The sequence below is a fragment of the Capra hircus genome, chromosome 4 (assembly GCF_001704415.2).
Source record: "Capra hircus breed San Clemente chromosome 4, ASM170441v1, whole genome shotgun sequence".
NCBI lineage: Eukaryota > Metazoa > Chordata > Mammalia > Artiodactyla > Bovidae > Capra > Capra hircus.
In genome coordinates this window covers 51,457,645-51,479,442 of record NC_030811.1, presented here as the reverse complement: position 1 = coordinate 51,479,442, position 21,798 = coordinate 51,457,645, and the positions used below count along the sequence as shown (strand labels likewise).

General features: G+C 39.8%; 1 pseudogene across 1 annotated transcript; it reads left to right on the top strand.

Moving 5' to 3' along the window:
• Nucleotides 19,967–20,489, top strand: LOC102168970 (annotated as a pseudogene). The gene has a single exon (XR_001295603.2). The product of XR_001295603.2 is annotated as a 40S ribosomal protein S18 pseudogene (transcript).

Sequence of the window (21,798 nt, the reverse complement as noted above, 5' to 3'; positions counted from 1 at the left end):
CCTGCAGTGAAAGTGTGGAGTCGTAACTACAGGACAGCCAGGGAATTCCCTATCAATTCACTCATTCTATTGAAGGTTACTCTGAACAGTGCAGCATTTGAGGCCCCAAAGAAAGCCAATGAAGAGTTTATATATGACCAATATTACTGCATTAAGAAAAAAATGATTTTCTAGGAAGGACCCTGATCTCATTTGTCAATCTAACATGAATGTTTTGGAATACTTACAAGGTAGGAAAGAGAAGGCTTACAATACTAAACCAACATTTTGTTTTCAAGAGTTTGAAAAAAAAAATCATATGTAAAAGCACAGCAATCTGTAGCAAGATATTCTCTGCTCCATGGAGAAATGAAGAATTCTCTTTCCAACATGGCTTTAAAATAATCCCACTAACAATAAAGTTATAAGTAAAAACACCCTGGAAGATACCCTCTCACCAGAGGATTCGATGGTAATTATAAGTGCACATAGTCAAGAATGAAAAGTGCTTTTAAATTTCCATTTATTATTTTCAAGAATGCTTCTAAGTTGGGTAGGGAATAAGAAATGAAAGGTGGAAATTCTTTAAACACGTATAGTGAAATCCTCGACCATCAAGCAGCTTGAGAAAGAGGAGTTTTTCTAGAAGCGATTAAACTAGGAGGCAGTTAATGAGTGAAGAAATGTCTTTAGAATTGAGCAAAAATTATTGTGTAATAAGACCCCCATTTCTCTAGAGCAGAGCTGGGGAATTGATTAAACTAAAACTCAGGAAAGATCTCCTTCACATAGACATGGTATTGATGGTCCATTGGCAGTTATTTGAAAGCAGTCACTGTCCTCTGTAATAGTATTAAAAGGTGATCTATCCCTGATGACTAAGATCTAGTGGAAGCTAAACTAGAGAAACTTGGTGAGCATGAGACAAACAGAGGCGTAGACAATTCCTGCATGTCTTATAGTGTGGTATACTGTTAGTTGATCAGTTATGTCTGACTCTTTTGTGACCCCATGGGCTATAGCCCACCAGGCTCCTCTATCCATGGAATTCCCCAGACACAAATACTGGAGTGGGTAGCCATTCCCTTCTCCAGGAGATCTTCCTAACCCAGAGATCAAACCCACATCTCCTGTGTCTCCTGCATTGCAGGTGGATTCTTTACCCATTAAGCCATCCAGAAAGCCCTCCATCATATCGTAATTTAACTAAATTAGTATTTTGAACATCCTATAAAAAATTTTGCTATTGTCAGTTTGGAAACTGAACTGGAAAATATTCATCATGTTTGGGGTGTGGGTGTCTGTGTAAGAGAAGCAGAGAGAAACAAAGAGACAAAGAAAGTGACCAGAATATAACGATGAAAAAGTAAAATGCTTACTTGAAAACTTACACCTCAATTATCATACACTTAAAAGAATTTAAAAGAATGCATAATCTTGAGCAAAGGAAGCTGAACACAAGTGATATCCTAAAATTTCATTTATATAAATTACAATACTAGGACAAACTAATCCAGGATGTTAAAAGAGTTAGGGTCGTGGTTACTCCTTAGAGGGGTAATGACTGGAAGGCAGGTAGCACAACGAGATTTCTAGGGTGCTGTTTATAATCTTCTTCATAATGTTCTGGTTACATGAGTGTGTTCAGTTTGTAAAAATGGATTAAGCTGTACACTTATGATCTGAGCTCATGTCCATCAGTTGGCTCAGAAGCGGTTGCCAAGAGGGAGAGAGGGTATAAAATGTTTATTAGAGAGTAACACTGGTGAGGGACAGGGGAGATGGAGGACTGGCAGGAGGAGCTGTCAGACAATCAGCAGAGCCGGTGAAGAATCTACCAGCTCATCGGGAGCTGCAGAGCAAATGTTGCTCTGGAGGAATTCCATGATAGGTTGACATGACTAAGTCTTTGTGAAAAGTCTTATGTAATCATTGACTGGGGGCTTCCCTGGTGGTCCAGTGGTTAACAATCCACCTGCCAGTGCAGGGGACATGGCTTCAATCCCTGGTCTGGGAAGATCTCACGTGCCAAGGAGCAAGCAAACCCATGCACCAGCTACTGAAGCCTGCACTCTAGCATCCATGACCTGCAGCTACTGAGCCCACACATCCTAGAGCTCGTGCTCTGCAACAAGAGATGCTGCAATGAGAAGGCCGCACATCTCAGCCAGAGTATAGTCCCTGCTCACTACAACTAGAGAAAGCCCATATGCGCAGCGATGAAGGTCCAGTGCAGCCAAAAATTGATTAATTTTAAAGAGTCATTGACTGGGGTCACCTTGAGGAGAGCACGACCTCAGCTCAAAAGCAGACCTGAACGAATGAACAATGAGAAGCTGTCAGCTGACCACACTCCTTACAGCTGGGCAATGAGTTCTTTCTTAAAGACAACTTCAGCAGTACATGGATTCAAACAGAGCAAGGGATGAACTGTGGATACACAGCAATTGTTACCAATACAATATATAAATATATTGCAATTAAAAGTTTTTCAATAAAAAGGCAGGCACTTCTAAGTGTCCTTGTCATCTAGTCATCACAGAATCCCAGTGTTATACAAGTCAAATCAAAGCATTCCACTAATGAAAAAGGAAAAGATTATGATTTTTCTGTGTTCACAAAGAAAAAACCCAGATAATGCATGTTTTTCTTACTTTTGAATTTTAATCTTGAATTCTTCTTAAATCTCTGACACATATTACTACATGTCTTTACAAGAATCCAAATAAAGTGATATGTGGTTTAGCACAAATTACATTTTTTGCTACATCGATACTTTATGAGATTTCATAAGGAGCACTGTGACCTCCAGATGTCCCTCTACAGGCACAAATTTGAGGGCCAACTAAGCTATTTTAAAACAACAACAACAACAACAGATGCTAGAACTGTAAGGAACCTACAAAGCATCAATGCCCTAATCACTATCTACTGGGGAACAAACGGTCCCACCTCAAAGGTCACAAGCAATTCAGGTGCTATGTATGTCTTCCCATGTGTACAGACACTACTGTGGTCCCTCATCTTTTAGAAGTTAGAGAATACGTTCTCTGTTTATTCCTTTAAGCTCAACTTGGGTTGTATCTGTATGTCTAGTCTCCGTTTCTGCCCACACGTGCTGTGATTCATCAGTCTGCCTGTATGGGTACTGCAGACCCTCCAGGCCTAGATCTTAATCATGCTTTCTGTATTCCAACTTCACACACACACACCTTTCAAATTATTCTTTCTGAACCTTCACACTCAAAGCTTCTTACCCTCATATCATGCTCTCTGCCTGATCCAACCTAGCCTGGTTCCCAGACCAGAGGACTCTAGACTTGCCCTGTCTTGTAGCCATCATGCTGCCAAAATACATTAGGTATAAGAGCATTTTTAGAGGTTTAGAAAAGAAGCCAAGTGCGTGTAGCAGGGCATATATATCTAAGTTCTCCTAATAATAGGACGAAACATCTATCATCTGAGAATGATACCATTAGAAATGCTTTAGAATACAATGCAAAGTAATCAGCAGTCATTTACCTGCAAGTTCATGGTATCAGAAGCCAGTAAGATTTCAGTACTAAAAAAAAAAAAAAAAATCCAATAAACATCTTTGTAAATGACTACTGACCAGACACATTTATTGGTTTGGCTGCACAGAATCCATCTCCTTTGTTTGTACAGAGCATCCCTGCTTCCTTTTGGCACCTTACCTTCCTGTCACAGCAAGCAGCTTCAATAGGACTGTCAACTGTGGCATGCTGCACTCTCAAGCCAAGGGAAGAGTATGTGGTCCAAGCTGGATCCATCAGGCTGTTGGGACTTTCCATCTTTATAGGGGTGCAAGGACAGGAGACTAACTGGTTGGAGGTCATCTGTTAAAGCCACGTTTCCTGACAAAATGGCCAAATAATTACAACTTCTTTGCCATTAGGAACTACTGTTCTTTCCTGATCTAACTTTCCAAGAACAGAACAATTTTCAGTAAAAGCATTTTAATGAACTCCCACCACAGTACAGGATACAAAGCTTATTCATTCATTCAACAAATATTTATTACATTTACTGAGACTTTTCTTTGGCCATGATACAGTAGTAAGCAAAAAAAGTGCAAAATAGAGTTTTTAAGACATTGGGCATAAAATACCAAAGAATAGTAATCCCTGAAAGATGGGAAACATACAAAATGAGTCCTAAAATTACCTCAGTCTACTACTGCCTACAGACTTCCCTCTGGCATAGACAGGGAAAACCCAGGGGAAAAAAACCCCAAATCTCCCTGCTCTGGGGAAAATTGGGAAAACAGGTGGGGTGGGATGGGGGGGCGGGGTCGTGCTTCCCAGGCGGCGCTGATAATAACGAACAAGCCTGCCAATGCAGGAGGCTTAGGAGATGCAGGTTCAATCCCTGAGTGAGTAAGATCCCCTGGAGGAGGGTGTGGCAACCCACTCCAGTATTCTTGCCTGGAAAATCCCATGGACAGAGGAGGCTGGTGGGCTACAACCCATGGCATCACAAAGAGTCGGACACGACTGAAGAGACCTAGCACGCAGGCATGGGAATACAGGGAGACCAAGGCAGCCAGAGTACACAGAACAGAGTACCAGAGAAGAGAGAACTGCGCAGAGAACTTCACAGATTTGCAGAGGAAATGCTCTTGAGCATGGACTTATACTAAGTACCAATCAGGAAACTTACCTATGTGAGGTTGGGAAAAGAAGCACATAAAGGATTAGAGGAAACAATCTGTGGAAGTCAGTTCAGGACCAGAAATAGTTCTTCCCACCAGCCAGAGAGAGAAGCTCACAATTCATGGGACATTTGGTAGAGTACTCAGAAGTGTTTCACTTCAGCAGTGGGCAACAGTAGCCCTGCACTAAAGCTCTGGTCTCGCCTAAAAAGGTTTAAAAACAAAACCTGAAAGGATCAAACCATTCCAAGGGACTTAACTGTCTTTGAATTCACCTTTAGGTCTAAAATTATTTCAAAATAAGTCTTTAACAAGTGACAGCACAAAACACCATATGCCAAGAAGAGAAGATCTAAACCAGACTTCTAGAGATGAAAATGACAGCGTCTGAGATGTAGAGTACACTGGATGGCGTTAATAGCAGATTAGACATGGCAGAAGGAAGAATTAGTGAAAACTATTTAAACTGAAATACCAAGAGAAAAAACTGAAAGAAAAGAGCATCTGTGAACTGCATGACAACTTCAAGAGGCCTAACGTACATGTAAACTGGAATCCCTGAAGAAGGCAGCAGGCAGAAAAAATGTGTAACGAAATGAGGACTAAATTTTTCCAAATTTCATTACCCACAGATCTAGGAAGTTCAATAAACCCCAAGCACAAGAAAACCATGCCAAAGCACGTCATAATTAAAACAGATATAAAGAGAAGCGATAGCATAGCAAGGCATAGCGTCACAAAAAGTCGCACACGACTGAAGCGACCTAGCACGCACACATGGGAATACAGGGAGATCAAGGCAGCCAGAGAGCACAGGACAGAGTACCAGAGAAGAGAGAGTAGTGGGCAAGATTTTTTCTTAAAATCATTCAGAGAATGTGGTAAATATAGAAGATCTTTATTAAGAACTACTGTGTTCCAGTGCTTAAGTGATTATTCTTTTTGTTGTTTTCCTTTTTTCCTCCCTTTCTTCCTTATTTCTCTCTTTCTCTCTATCTCCTCTCTCTCTCTCTATGAAGAGTAAGTGAAAGTTCTCGTTGTTCAGTTGTGACCGACTCTTTTCGACCCCATGGGCTGTCACCCTCCATGGGGTTTTCCAGGTGAGAATACTAGAGTGGGTTGCCAGTCCCTTCTCCAGGGGATCCTCCTGACCCAGGGATCAAACCGGGGTCTCCTGCACTACAGGTGGATTCTTTACGGTCTGAGCCACCAGGGAAGCCAGTTCTTTCTTTATGTCTATTTCCACATACTCCTAAATATATGACAAAGATGAGTATTTAGAGTTACTCACACATAAAATGTCACAGATGAAAAGTAAATTTTTCATCATTGTCAGTGTGTTTTGAAAAGAAAAGTGCTCTGAAGTTGATTATAATCAGTGATTGTACTTACAGAGGGAAGGAGAAGAGAGACATGAAAGGGGAGGGTAGGAAGATTTCCAACCTCAAGTCTTTTAATATATTTAAAAGTATAGAGAGGTGGAAAGTCATAACAATTGCAAGTGTGTGTGCACTCGCGCATGTGTGTATGTGTGTGTGCACACACACATGCACACATAGTGGTGCAGGCAGATCTCAGAGGTGACTCTTCTGTTATCTCCCACTTCACAAAATATACTCAAATGTTTCCTCATGCCAAATACACTTCTTTGCTTATGAGCAACATTGGAAGGTGTTAGAAATGTTCCATTTGGATATGCTATGCGTTGTAGAGAAATTTTAGCACACTACTTGGTATTTATTTGTATTTAAGCACAAAAGCCTAGGCTTAGTCTTTTCACTTAGTCTCTTTGCCTCCCTTTCCTCTTCATCTATTCCTTTCCTTTGCAATTAATGTGTCAAAAAGCTTCAAACAGAAAGAACAAAAAGCTTGAACTAAGAAGAGTTTTCTGTTCTCTTTGGTAGTTCTACAACTCATTATCCCTCTATTGACCACCAGAGACTCTGCTGCCGTATATTTAAATCACCCTAGGCATTAGCTGGGGATGGATTTATCATGAAAATTTTATAATAGAGAGGGCCACAAGGAATAGAGTACTTGTAAATGTCTCCTCTCCTGCAGGCGGGTGATAACTTCACTCTTTGGTGAGTCCCTGCTGCTTTACTATTATATTCAGATGTTTTTATTCTAAGAGGAAAGTATTATGGATGAACATAAAATTTTAGTATTTGGGGCAGTTGGATTGCACACCAGGTACTTGGATCCTTTTTTCTATTTTTATGTATTTTAAGATCAGTTATATTTAATGCTTCTGATTTCAGCTGGTTCCCAAGGCAAACAAAAAGACTTGTAGGAAATCTAGATAATTTGAGTTTCAAGGAACTTTTTGCCCAAATTTCCATCCAGAGTATAAATCTCCTCTGTTACATTCGTAACAGCACCAACCTTCTAAAGTGAATGGGAGTAGTATGGGAGTTTATGTGAAAAGCTAATCCAGGACCTGGACAAAAGATTGAGAACAAAGGGCTCTTCTAAATAACAAAAAGGCAGAACCACAACGAAGAGATGGAAAGGAGCAATAGTTGTACAAGGAGTTGTGCCCTTGTACAGTGCACAGACAGTACAACTCGTAAGCTGCAATGAGCAGTGTCCCCTAGAACGCACAAGACGCAACTTAAATTGAGATGCAGCCCTAAGCAATAGTGACAAAGACATTGAAAACACAGTGAGACTGAGCATAGAATCAGGAATTCAAATCAAGAGCCTGGACAAAAGAGTCCAAGCCAAGAAGAAATTTTGGATTTGGGATGACGAGTACAGGCATTCACAGTAAAAACCTTACTCTTTGCCTCATCCTAGTCTGTCACGGCTTTACCTGTGTTTACCTTGATAAAGTTTACACAGTCCTCATTACCCAACCCAGACTTGTGGTCCTCCATAACCACACTATTTCCTCCTTTTCCCTTTCAGGTCCTCACTTCATTCAAGTTCCCAGCAACAGACTCCAGCAACAGAACCTTAATTTTGGATTTTCAATGTGAACACAAAGCCTTACAAAGGCACATAAAAAAAAACAATGATCAAGCAATTTTGGTCCTAGGAATTTTCTCAAAGAAAATAGTCATTAGTATTATTAATAATGATGATAATATGAAACAACATAAGTGTCCAATAACAGTGAATTGTTTAAATAAACTATGTAATAGTTGGACAGTGGAGTACTAGGCAGTCATTTAAACTGATTTTGAGAACAAAATCTTAATGATGTAGAAAGATGCTTAAGATGTCTGGGTGTAAGTTTTAAAATAAGGCTTCAATACAACGTGACTATAACCATTTTTTAAAACTGTATCTAGACATAAGGAAACCCACCTATATGTCTCTCTATAGGAGACATAGATATACCCACCAAAATATTGGCAATAATTCTTTCTGAGTAGTGGAATTAATTTTTATAATATTTATTGTGAAATTGTTTCATCTCAATCATAAAAATAGCATGGCTATTATTGTATAAAAACTGGAAGAAAAAAAGCCCAAAGAAGAAAATTTAAATTTCCCACAACCCTACCATCAAGTGAAACAAAGCTGCTAACATTTTGGAATATATCTTCTTGAACGTTTTAAAAATTGAAACAACTTTTTTCTTATTATAAAAATAATACATATTCAATGTTGAAAAACTGAAAACATAGGTGAGCAAAAAAAAATTATTGAATATTTTTATTTTATTATTTTGCTTATTTTATATTACAAATTTCCAACACTGAATATTCATTGATTTCATAATGAAAAATTTTTGAAGTATTGATTATGCCCCTCATATTTCCTCTACTTCGCCTGAATTACAAGAATTCAAAAAAGAAAATCACTTGGTGTTAATAGTTAATAATGGCTTAACATGTAAACCTCTCCCATTTCAGCTGAGGCTCTCTGTAACTTCTGTTTTATACAACTATGGGCATCAACATGAAGCCTATAGAGACACAGAGGCCATGGAAAAGGAAGAGAAATCTGGGGCCAAGCAGAATCTACACCCCAGTAGAGAAACAGAGCTTAATGAATTCAGATGAGAGTTCAGGGACCTAAGAGGATGCTAGTCATGCTTTCCAAAGATCTGAGCCTGTATCACAGAAGTAAACTAAACAAACTTTCAATATGGTTCTCTGGTCCAGGTGGAAGCGTCAGTTTAATCTCTGACTATGGAAGGGTGAGCCCCAAACCCAGGGGATCTGGGGCACTATTCAAGGTAACCAAGCAAGCTAGAACTCAGTGTGTTGGAACGCCATCATATGGGAATTCCAACACGATGGGAAGGCATGGGAGGGTTGTATGGACACGGCCCAGAGCTTGCCCTGGACCACTGAATACAAGACTTGGTTGGCTATGAAGACATCTAATCAATCAGTAATTCATTCAATAAGTATTTATCAAGCTTCTAGCAAGTATCAGGCACTAGGGTAGATACCAGAGACAGCTAGTGAAAGTGCATAGATGTAACAGAGGAAGATAGATCTTAGGCCAAATAAACACAGCAATGGAGTGTAGCAAGCACTTCATAGGTCAATCAAGATGCTCTAGACTACACCAAGAGTACAAAATTTAGATTGAGAATAGGATGTCAAGAAAGACTTTCTAAGGAAATGATAGTTAAGCTGTCTCAAAGGCTGAATAGGAGTTAGACAGGTAAAGATTGGGAAGGAAAGTGTTCAGACACAGCAAGAAGTGTGGGCTAGAGAGGGTGTGGAGAAAAGGGAACCCTCCTACACTGTTGGTGGGAATGCAAACTAGTACAGCCACTATGGAGAACAGTGTGGAGATTCCTTAAAAAACTGGAAATAGAACTGCCTTATGACCCAGCAATCCCACTGCTGGGCATAAACACTGAGGAAACCAGACTGAAAGAGACGTGTACCCCAATGTTCATCACAGCACTGTTTATAATAGCCAGGACATGGAAGCAACCTAGATGTCCATCAGCAGATGAATGGATAAGAAAGCAGGGATACATATACACAATGGAGTATTACTCAGCCATGAAAAAGAATACATTTGAATCAGTTCTAATGAGGTGGATGAAACTGGAGCCTATTATACAGAGTGAAGTAAGCCAGAAAGAAAAACACCAATACAGTATACTAACACATATATATGGGATTTAGAAAGATGGTAATGATAACCCTGTATGCGAGATAGCAAAAGAGACACAGATGTATAGAACAGTCTTTTGGACTCTGTGGGAGAGGGACAGGGTGGGATGATTTGGAAGAATGACATTGAAACATGTATAATATCATATAAGAAACAAATCGCCAGTCCAGGTTCGATGCATGATACAGGATGCTTGGGGCTGGTGCACTGGGATGACCCAGAGGGATGGTACGGGGAGGGAGGTGGGAGGGGGGTTCAGGATGGGGAATCCCCCACATGTATACTTGTGGCGGATTCATGTTGATATATGGCAAAAACAATACAATATTGTAAAGTAATTAACCTCCAATTAAAATAAATTTAAATTAAAAAAAAAAAAGAAGTGTGGGCTAGAAGTCTCAGGTCACACTTGGTAAGCAGGGACATACACAAGAGCCAAGAAATCAGCTTAGACTGGTTATGACTGGTTACCCAACCCTTACTCACAGAAACCTGACATCCAAACCCCGCTAGAGAGTGTGGGCAGTGGCCTGGAGTGCAGACTTCAGTCTGTATGCGTCGATGGCCCCAGCCAGGAGGAACTGAGGTCAGCACCGCATTGTAACTTTCATAGACTTCTAGGCACTTTTGCCTTCATGAGCTGTTTCTTTCATTTAAAATATGATATTTAAAATTATATATATTAAAATTTTTATTTTGTTAATGAATTGGCATAAAGATTAATATAATTCAGGCTGGACTCTATTCACTTTTTTTCTTCTGATTTGAAAGAAATTAAAACATTTTTGTGGGCTTCTAAAAATATCATGGTCCCTAGGCACTGGGCCCAGTGTAACTATAGGTAACTTGGCTCTGGGCAAGGATCATGGAGATAGAAGGTAAGGTGAGCCAGACCCATCAACCCAAAGAATTAACTACAAAAAGACTTTTAGAAGTCCTGTAGGGATGTCAGGAGATCCTTGGACCTAGATGTCTTTGTTGACCTTCCAACAAATAATCACATCACATATTAATAATATCCACTTACACTTTCTACATACAACCTTTCATTTGAGCAAGTATAGTATGGATAATCCACCTGCTCAGTGGTTTAGGCAGGGTTAAAGCAAATAGGAAAAGGAATCAAGGCTGTATATTGTCACCCTGCCTATTTAACTTCTATGCAGAGTACATCATGAGAAATGCTGGGCTGGAAGAAGCACAAGCTGGAATCAAGATTGCCGGGAGAAATATCAATAACCTCAGATATGCAGATGACACCACCCTTATGGCAGAAAGTGAAGAGGAACTAAAAAGCCTCTTGATGAAAGTAAAAGAGGAGACTGAAAAAGTTGGCTTAAAGCTCAACATTCAGAAAATGAAGATCACGGCATCTGGTCCCATCACTTCATGGCAAATAGATGGGGAAACACTGGAAACAGTGTCAGACTTTATTTTGGGGGGCTCCAAAATCACTGCAGATGGTGACTGTAGCTGTGAAATTAAAACTCTCCTTGGAAGGAAAGTTATGACCAACCTAGATAGCATATTGAAAAGCAGAGACGTTACTTTGCCAACAAAGGTCCACCTAGTCAAGGCTATGGCTTTTCCAGTGGTCATGTATGGATGTGAGAGTTGGACTGTGAAGAAAGCTGAGCACCAAAGAATTGATGCTTTTGAACTGTGGTGTTGGAGAAGACTCTTGAGAGTCCCTTGAACTGCAAGGAGATCCAACAAGTTCATTCTAAAGGAGATCAGTCCTGGGTGTTCTTTGGAAGGACTGATGCTAAAGCTGAAACTCCAGTACTTTGGCCACCTCATGCGAAGAGTTGACTCATTGGAAAAGACCCTGATGATGGTAGGGATTGAGGACAGGAGGAGAAGGGGACAACAGAGGATGAGATGGCTGGATGGCATCACCGACTCGATGGACGTGAGTTTGAGTGAACTCCGGGAGTTGGCGATGGACAGGGAGGCCTGGGGTGCTGTGATTCATGGGGTCGCAAAGAGTCGGACACGACTGAGCGACTGAACTGAACTGAAAGCAAGTATTCAGTTACCTAGTGCTCCCTGGAAGCCAAAGTGGTATCTGGAAGGGTTATGGACATTGAAGTCAAGTTAGATCTGTGTACAGTATTCCTCATCCACCAAGTAAAATAGCGGCGTGATATTTGACAAGTTGCTTAATTTTGCTTAGCCTCAATTTCCTCCTCTATAAAAGAATTATTATATTCTCAAAATATCATTGTAAGGCTTAAGTGAAATTACAGATCTAAAGCATCACTACAACTCAAAAATAATTTAAGAATGTTTTATAATTTTTTTTTTAAGTTTCAGGAAGGCAGCTAGAGCTTAGAACACCATCAAAGCAGACTATCTCCTACTTACAGGGGACAGCTAGATAGGGTATATGAGTGTGTATGTGGAGGGGCAGGGGTTGTGGGGGGGCAACAGTTGGAGGAAAGACAGGCAAAGGAGAGGAATAAAGCTCAGACAGAAAATCTGTGCCAGTCAATGTTCCTGTGAGAACTGGTCTGGACAGCTGGGAACCGATTGTGTAGGCTATTACCCCCAGATGCTGACCAGGTTGGAAATGGGTTTAGGTCTCCTATAATCTTTGGAGGCTTTCAATAGGTGCAGATGAAAATGAATTCTGAACTCCTCTGAGTAGATTTCATGACGCATATCTGGCAAATTACCAATAAAACTTAACTGAGTTCATCTCATGTCAGGAGACCCTTAAAGTCACTATCATAAAACTCAAGTGATGAAAGGGTTTCTTATCGATTGCAATCATTATTGGCTCAGCCTGCCCAACAAAAAGCAAATACGCATTACACCCTTTGAGAAAACACATTTCAGAACCACACCAATTTTATGAGACAAGCCTTAGAGATGAAAGCATTTGTTCAAAGTCCCATTGTGATTTTTCAGAGGCCTGTCTCAATCAGGAAGTTCTCTGCAATCCAGAAAACTCCAGAGCAGCAACCTATGTGATTTGTGTAACCTGGCCATAGCCATGTGGTCTGATTAGACAGATGCTCCCAAACTCAATCAGCCTAATTTGCTATTTTATACTATGTCCAACATTTCACATCTACTAATTCATCACACCATGTATTGATCTGAAAATAAAATTAGTTATTGCTTTCACATAACAAAGAATTGCAGTTTATAATGAAAGAAATTCTCATACTCAATTGCATAGTAGAAATCATTGTTTCCTTACTACAAAAGCACCTAATTAGCAAAGATTTTTATTTTCCCCTGATGTCAGGGTGGGCCAATCACCATTCTGAGCACATAGTTGTTTCTTAGATGCATCAAAATTTGCATCTTGCAAGTTCCTTTTGAGACAATGCCTTAGAATGAAACAGAATATAGATTTGGCATGAGGTTTTGAAAAGGAGGATTCTTAATAGAAAGATTTATTAAGTAGCAATTGTGTTCTTCAGGAATCAAGCAGGGAATTTTTTTAGTCTCCCTGGATCTTCTCTAGAATTTTTCACTGTGCCTATGTAAAAACATTCTTTAGAACTCTCAGAATAATAGTTATTTTGTATTTTCACATATTGCTCTGAGGTTCTTACAGAACATACAAAATTTAGGATATACTAAATATAATCACAAAGTAGAGGTATAATTAAATTTGTAAACAAAGTAATTTTTATATTACATGAAAATATCCAATGCAGCTAAAAGTGTGGCAAAATTGGCACTCTCATGCATTTCTAGTTGCATAGTAAATTGCTACCACCTACCTGGAAAACAATAGAGTAATGTACATCATTAATTATCCACTTGTTTAATACTCTTTGACTCAATTATCCTTCTTGTGGAACTCCGTTGTATTATATCAGCCCAAACTATGTAAAAGACATGGGAGAAGATGGTCTCTGAGCTACCATTTACAAAAATAAAACTGAAAATGGCTTAAGCTTTAAGTAATTGGGACATTCCCTTACTGATAGGCAAAAAATCAGATGTTCACCTGGCAACATTTGAGTAATATCAGAAAGACCCCTGACTTCATGGGTTAAGATACTAAAATATTACCAAATAAGGGTAGAAGCACTGTATCCATGAGTTTCCTATTCAAATGCAGCTCTTTATGAAAACAAGCAAACAGAAAACAAATGGGAAAATAGGATACATAAATGTAGCTAGATAAATAATTACATTAAATGCTAATGAACTGAACACTCCAATTAAAAGACAGAGATTATCATATTTTTTTAATAACTCAATGAATCCACTATATACTATTTATAGGAGGCATGGATTAAATATAAGGGCTAAAAGAGGCTGAAAGTAAAAGGATGGAAAAAAATTATTTTGCAAATGTCAACCACAAAAAGTGATGTGGCCTCACTATCAAAGTAGACTTCAAGGAATATTACCAGAGATGGCAAAAAATATTTCATAATGATAAAAGAATCAATTCACCAGAAAAATGTAACAATCCTAAATTCACATGTGCCTTTTAATATAAACTTCAAAATACACAAAACAAAATCAATAGAACTAAAAGGTGGAATAAATAAATCCACATTATAGGTGAATAAATATTCTTTGAGCCAAGATATATGACTGATAGGGGCTTGCCAGGTGGCTCAGTGGTAAAAGAATCCACCTGCCAATGCAGGAACCGAAGGAGACATGGGTTTCATCTTTGGGTCGGGAAGATCCCCTGGAGGAGGTAATGGCAACCCACTCCAGTGTTCTTGCTGGGATAATCCTTAGACAGAGGAGTCTGTCAGGCTACAGTGCCTGGGGTCGCTAAAGAGTTGGACACAACTGAGCACAAGAGGCACAATATGATTGATAGTTTAGCTCAGAATCTGAGATGGCTTTATAACCTATCCCTGAAGGAAAGGGACACAGAGAAAGTTCTCTTTGATTCTGGTGGAAGGTGAAGGACAGGCCTAAGACTGACATGGCAGTGGGAAAGGTCAGTGTAAAGAACCCTGCCAAAGCAGGTAGAACGTAAAAGACGCGGGTTCACTCCCTGGGTTGGGAAGGTCCCCGGGAGAAGGGTATGGCAACCCACTCCAGTATTCTTGCTTGGAGAATCTCCGTAGACAGAAGAGCCTGGTGGGCTGTGGTTCATAGGGTCACAAAGAGTCAGACACGACTGAAGAAACTTAGCATGCAAGAAGGTACAGAGACTCTCAAAACAACCCCTCCTCTAGGGGTTTCTCCTGGCTACTATTTCCTTTGGCAAAGGAAAAATACATCCAGGTAGTCTTTAATCTCCCTCCTGAGAGTCCATGCTAGTATTCTTTCTTCTTGTCTAAATGCATATGCAGTCTCAAGGAATTTAAACTATCTCCAGAAACTTACTAGAATTGTAATTACCCAATCTTTTGGCAGATGTTAGTTCATTGACTGACTTCCAGGCAGAACAGGATCTTATAAAAAAATTTCCCTGAAATATGTATTCCTGTCTTTAAGTTTCCAGAGAAAACTAAATTCCCCACTCTCTTCTTGGAAGTACATTTCAGAATCTCTCTTCTTATAGTCCAGGAGTCCTATCTGTCTTACCTCAATGTCTATGAAATAAAGCAGAATCTTAAAAAGCTGGAAACAGAGTTATAGTGTGCTCTAGAGCTTCAGGGGAGGGAGAGCCTTTGTGTGTCTTAGTAGACCGGGAAAAACTTCTTAGACTAGTGACATTTATTCCTGGTCTTAAAGAATGGTCAAGGTTTTGACCCATTTTGGGAGGGAATTGCAAATCCTGCCAGAGAGGAAGAGATGATGCTCAGGGCAACGGAGAACAGAAGGGAGAAGACAGAGAAGAAAATGTGACACCATATTGTAAGACCCCGCACACTAGAGATAAGACAGTTGAACTTATTTGGACCATAATGATGAATAATAGGGGGTTTTGCTGATATATGTAGTCAGAGCTGAATTTTAGGAAGATTAATCTGGCAGACAGATTTGAGTGGTGGGAGGAAGAGTAAAGAAGATCAGTTAAGAAGTCCTTTTGACCATTTGAGTAAGAATTCCCAAGAGCATGAATGTCAGGGAAAGCAATAGAAATGAAGATGAAGAAGAGTGTTAAGCATTCTAATGCATCTTTATGTTCTATGCTGGCCCTCAATAACTATTTCTTGAATTAGAGGTATGTTCAGCTGCAAGATTTGACCATAAAAAGTCAAGGAAAAGAGAGGAATCTGAGGAGATGATGTAAAGAGAGAGAGAATGTAATAGATAATAATTAAATACAGAGAGCTCTATTTCAGCAAAGTCCCTGACTCCAGCCTCTTAAAATCACTGCTTAATAACTCCAAACACATGTTCACTTGATCACATTGTATCTTTGTACCTGAGAGACATCATATTTGCTTAATCTTATTATCCAAAAAGAGATGCCACACAGAACAAATAAAAGGAAATCTAAGGAAGGAGATTTAAGCTATTATCCCCATAGTTAATTTTGTTGAGGATGTATTATGTACCCAGTACTAGGTTAAGCACTTTATGTGAATGATCTTATTCAATTTTCTCAACTACCCTATAAAGTAGATACTACTATTCTCTTTAAACTGATAAGCAGACAGGTTTAGTTAAGGCACAAGGCCAGGTTTTTAATATGGGTAATTCCACTCCTGGGTGTGGACTGTCTTCTCAGTACACTGTGCTAACCTTCCAAGGAATAAAATGTATCACAATTGAAATCTGAACCACAGGTGGATGCTCAGCGAGAAATGTTCTGCTCTAAGAAGGCAGATATGATTTTCCATCTAGTCAAACCTATGTTTTTTCCAGTAGTTATGCATGGATGGGAGTGTTGGACTATAAAGAAAGCTGAGCACCAAAGAATTGATGCTTTTGAACTGTGGTGTTGGAGAAGACTCTTGAGAGTCCCTTGGACTGCAAAAAGATCCAACCAGTCTATCCTAAAGGAGATCAGTCCTGGGTGTTCATTGGAAGGACTGATGTTGAAGTTGAAACTTCAATACTTTGGCCACCTGATGGGAAGAACTCACTCACTGGAAAAGATTCTGATGCTGGGAAAGATTGAAGGCAGAAGGAGAAGGGGACGACAGAGGATGAGATGGTTGGATGGCATCACTGACTCAATGGACATGAGTTTGAGCAAGCTCGAGGAGTTGGTAATGGACAGGGAAGCCTGGCGTGCTGCAGTCCATGGGGCCACAAAGAGTCGGACATGAATGAGCGACTGAACTTAATTGAACTGAAGGAGGGTGTGATGGGTGAGTGTGAGTACTGCCACACTAAGAAAGAACCTCATGGTACCTGTGTTATCAATTTGGGTTTTTATTGAAAGAAACAAAAGTGAATTGACAGAGTTAACAAGGGGATAAGAGAATTTCTGCTTTATTGACTATGCCAAAGCCTTTCATTGTTTGGATCACAATAAACTGTGGAAAACTCTGAAAGAGATGGGAATATCAGACCACCTGACCTGCCTCTTGAGAAACGTATAAGCAGGTCAGGAAGCAACAGTTAGAACTGGACATGGAACAACAGACTGGTTCCAAATAGGAAAAGGAGTATGTCAAGGTTGTATATTGTCACCCTGCCTATTTAACTTCTATGCAGAGTACATCATGAGAAACGCTGGGCTGGAAGAAGCACAAGCTGGAATCAAGATTGCCAGGAGAAATATCAATAACCTCAGATAGGCAGATGACACCACCTTTATGGCAGACAGTGAAGAGGAACTAAAACGCCTCTTGATGAAAGTAAAAGAGGAGACTGAAAAAGCTGGCTTAAAGCTCAACATTCAGAAAACTAAGATCATGGCATCTGGTCCCGTCACTTCATGGCAAATAGGTGGGGAAACAGTGGAAACAGTGTCAGACTTTATTGTTTTGGGCTCCAAAATCACTGCAGATGATGACTGCAGCCATGAAATTAAAAGACGCTTACTCCTTGGATGGAAAGTTATGACCAACCTAGGTAGCTTATTAAAAAAGCAGAGATGTTACTTTGCCAACAAAGGTCCATCTAGTCAAGGCTATGGCTTTTCCAGTAGTCATGTATGGATGTGAGAGTTGGACTGTCACATCAGAAAGCTGAGCGCCTAAGAATTGATGCTTTTGAACTGTGGTGTTGGAGAAGACTCTTGAGAGTCCCTTGGACTGCAAGGAGATCCAACAAGTCCATTCTAAAGGAGATTAAAAAAAAAAAAACCACAAATGAGATCAGCCCTGGGTGTTCTTTGGAAGGAATGACGCTGAAGCTGAAACTCCAGTACTTTGGCCACCTCATGCGAAGAGTTGACTCATTGGAAAAGACTCTAATGCTGGGAGGGATTGGGGGCAGGAGGAGAAGGGGACAACAGAGGATGAGATGGCTGGATGGCTGGATGGCTGGATGGACATGAGTTTGGGTGAACTCCGGGAATTGGTGATGGACAGGGAGGCCTGGCATGCTGCAATTCATAGTGTCGCAAAGAGTCGGACACGACTGAGTGACTGAACTGAACTGAACTGAAGAGAATTTAATGGAAAAATCAAGAAAGGCTGAAAGGCCAGGACATTCGCAGTGCCAGGTTCTAAGGTTGGTCTCAGAGTGCCTTTGCCTGGAGAAATTATTATCTGCCTTTGTCTTACAGAGTCCACTCTTCAAGAGTCAGATTACCAAGAAAGAACATCTGATTGGCTAGGCTCAGGTCACGTGACCATCACCTAATCAGGGGCAGGGCAGTCCCTTCAAAATGGCACACTCTACAAGAGAGGGGAATTCTCTCAAAGGAATCTGGTTACTAAAAAAGAGGGGAATGGATGCTGGACAGACAAAAAATTGTAGGTATCCATTACATCCCCAGAAGCAAGGGTTTCCTGAGCTGCAGTTGTGCCCAGGTATATACAAAGGAGTCACCCAAGGCCTGCAGTACCACAGAAGAAGTTGAAAAAGTGCTCTGGATTGAGTTATAATCATGTGCTACCTTTATCATTAGGCAAGTAGCACATGACATCAACTAGGAACATTTTATTTTAAACTTTGCTGATTTTTCAAATTTGCTTTGCATTGTTAGTAATGATTTCTTGCTCTATTTTTATGCCTCCTCAGATAAAATGCTATCATACGTGATGTTAGCCTCATTAGATAAAAATAAGCATTATTTATAACTATAATCAGGGTTAAGAAGCATTAAAATAGAAGAGAAAATTATTTCCACAGCCATTTCCAAAGTCTTGAAAGTTGGGCTTTAACTTGTCAGGTTTTTGCTTTCTTCATGCTATGGACTGGTGTGGAGTATTGGAACAAAGCAAACCCAGAGTTCAAGAGTCTTTTACTCACAGTATTATAAGAAAGTGCTTGATATTTCCTAGATTCCACCCCAGAAAGATGGGACCTGGTTGAATTCAGCCTTCTTTGATAAGTTGAGTAGCAGTGAAGCATCTCATATCTGGATTTCGACCTTAGGAGTGGTTAGATGGATCTGCTGGGTTTAACTAGAATTCAAGTGTAACTCAGTGTATACAGACCAGATGGTAGATGACTAAGAAAAGACTCAGCTAGATTAGTGTAATACTCTACCTTACCAGAATGTGAAATATATGTTCACACTTATGTAAAACCTCTGTTGGGGAAGGAGTGTTTTCTTTTTCTTCTTCTTCTTTTTCTGCAAATCGGGTAAACCTTCTTCTATATTGACAGTCATGGCACAAATCATTAGGGGAAGTTGCAGTGAAATAGTGGTAGGAACACAGGCAAAAAGTAAAAAATAAATAGAAAAATTAAACCTAATTTTAGATTCCCAAACAATGAAGTTACTTTAAGGTCAATGAAATAAAGTCCAATGAAATAAAAACTTTAAGGCTCAAATAATGAAAGTGTTTAATTAACTTCTTTTTTGCCTCATATTTTTTTAATTTAAGAATCATCGAAGTTACATTTAACTGATTATGGTATTCATTTAGCACCTTTTAAAATGTCTGAAAATAAGACTTTTCTCTGCCTTTTCAAACATGTATTCTTCACGCAAGTCCTGACAGAAACTCCTGGCTCTATAAAAAATCAGACAGCAGTAAAGTTGCTGTATAACCAGCAGTTCTACCTGCAGGTATATACCCAAAAGAAATGAAAACACAGTATCATCTGCATATCTGAGGTTGTTGATATTTCTCTCAGCAATCTTGATCCCAGCTTGTGATTTATCCAGCCCAGCATTTTGCATGATGTACTGTGCATATAAGTTCAATAAACAAGGTGACAGTAAAAAAAAAAAAAGAAAAGAAAGAAACAAAAATACACATCCAACTCTTCCACTGGAGGCCTACACGCCGCCGCTGGGGCTGCCACCATGTCTCTAGTAATTCCTGAGAAGTTCCAGCACATCTTGCGAGTACTCAACACCAACATCGATGGGCGGCGGAAAATTGCCTTTGCCATCACTGCAATTAAGGATGTGGGACGAAGATACGCTCATGTGGTGTTGAGGAAAGCGGACATCGACCTCACCAAGAGGGCAGGAGAGCTCACGGAGGACGAGGTAGAACGTGTGATCACCATTATGCAGAATCCACGCCAATACAAGATCCCAGACTGGTTCTTAAACAGACAGAAGGACGAAGGACGGAAAATACAGCCAGGTCCTGGCCAACGGTCTAGACAACAAACTCCGCGAAGACCTGGAGCGCCTGAAGAAGATTCAGGCCCACAGAGGGCTGCGCCACTTCTGGGGACTCCGCGTTCGAGGTCAGCACACCAAGACCACAGGTCGCCGTGGTCGCACTGTGGGTGTGTCCAAGAAGAAATAATGTGTGAATAAATAGTTTATACGGTTTAAAAAAAAAAAAGAAAATACACATCCACAAAAAAACTTGTACATGTATAATCACTACAAATTATTCACAATAGTCAAGAAGTGGAAACAATCCAAATACTCACTAACTGATGAATGAATGAATGAATGAATAAAATGTATATCTATGCAATGGAATATTACCTAGTAATAAAAAGAAATTAAGTACTGCCACATGCTACAGCACACATGGACCAAGTGAAAGAAGCCAGTCATAAATGACCATATATTGAATGATTTTCATTATATGAGATTGTGCAGAATAGAAACATCCGCAGAGATAGAAAGAAGACTATGGCTGCCAGTGGGGGAGTGGGGGAAATAGGGAATAACTGCTAATAGGCATAGGATTTCTCTTTGAAGTGATGAAACTGTTCTAAAATTACATTTTTGTGGTGGCTGCACAACTTTGTGAATATATTAAAAAACACTGAATTGTATACTTTAAATGGATGAACTATATAATATGTGAATTATATCTCAATAAAACTGTTTAAAAAGAAGAGTACTAGACTCTTCCCCCCCAAACACATTACAAATCGAAAATCTGAGATCAAATTGCAAAAAAGAAATAGAATATCATTTTCAAGTTTGAAATAAACTCTATTTGTTTGTATATTAAAAATAAATAAAATAATGAAAAAGACCCCAAACTATTGGGTGTCTCTCTTTCCAACAAACGATTACTAAATACGGTTATTGGAGACCTGACTGTGATTCTGCTGTGGGAGTCAGTGACTGTAAAGGTGGAGGGTAGCAGAGGGCAGGGCAATGGCCAACACTGGCCACTGTGCAGTTGGAAAGTCTTCTGAGAGTTTAGTGCGGCTTCCAAGCTTGAGAAAAGAAAGGCAGTTAATTGTCTGCTGCTCTACAGGGCCCATGGTCCACCACTTACCTTGTGAAATCCAATCTATTTTAACTATGACAGTGCAAGTCAAGTCATAAACCTACATTTCCATAGATCCCAGACAAAAGTAAACACAGACTCTTATTTTTAATCCTTCCTTTCTGCTTTCCTCGGAGTGCTGATTAGATTGCATATTCTATGAAAGGATGGATGAGTTCAGTCTTTTCTAAAGTATTTCCTTGTGGGTTCATCCATGATTAAGGCACAAGTTTTTCCGTTTTGAAAGATGCACGATCCAGCTGTTCTTTTTGCCTGCTGCAACTTCTTGTTAACCTTTCTGGAACGAAGGAGAGAAAAACAATGTACCATGACCTGAACACATCCCTCCCAAAGGAGAAGAGGATCTTTCTTATGTACACCCAAGATAACAGTAGTGATCTGTCA